Below are 291 nucleotides of genomic sequence, written 5' to 3'. Positions count from 1 at the left end.
AACAAACAAACACGAGCAAACAAGCACGCAGGATACCAAACAATGAAATAGATATGAATTATTTAAACATTCCAAATAAAGTCCTGAATGCTTGGCTCCAGAGTACATTTCTTTTCTCTCTTCTTTGCTCTAAAAAATCAGGTTTTTCTTTAACCGGGGCTAACAAAGAGTATAATTCTCCCTCGGGAAAAGGTAAGGATACGAGGCGCAGAAGAGGCGGACAGAAAAGCTAAAATTACACTGTTCTTGATGTACATTCACATTTGGGAACGAAACATTGTTCAAGCTGTG

At 38.1% G+C, this 291-nt stretch overlaps 1 protein-coding gene across 1 annotated transcript in view; it reads right to left on the bottom strand.

The window, feature by feature from the left end:
* The window catches only part of LOC119594199 (nephrin-like), a 95,703-nt gene that overhangs the window by 82,452 nt on the left and 12,960 nt on the right, over positions 1–291 (bottom strand). The window lies entirely within an intron of this gene.

Source organism: Penaeus monodon, chromosome 33 (assembly GCF_015228065.2).
Source record: "Penaeus monodon isolate SGIC_2016 chromosome 33, NSTDA_Pmon_1, whole genome shotgun sequence".
In the NCBI taxonomy this organism is placed as follows: domain Eukaryota; kingdom Metazoa; phylum Arthropoda; class Malacostraca; order Decapoda; family Penaeidae; genus Penaeus; species Penaeus monodon.
The sequence above is the reverse complement of the archived record's forward strand: the minus strand, read 5'-3'. Positions and strand labels throughout refer to the sequence as shown.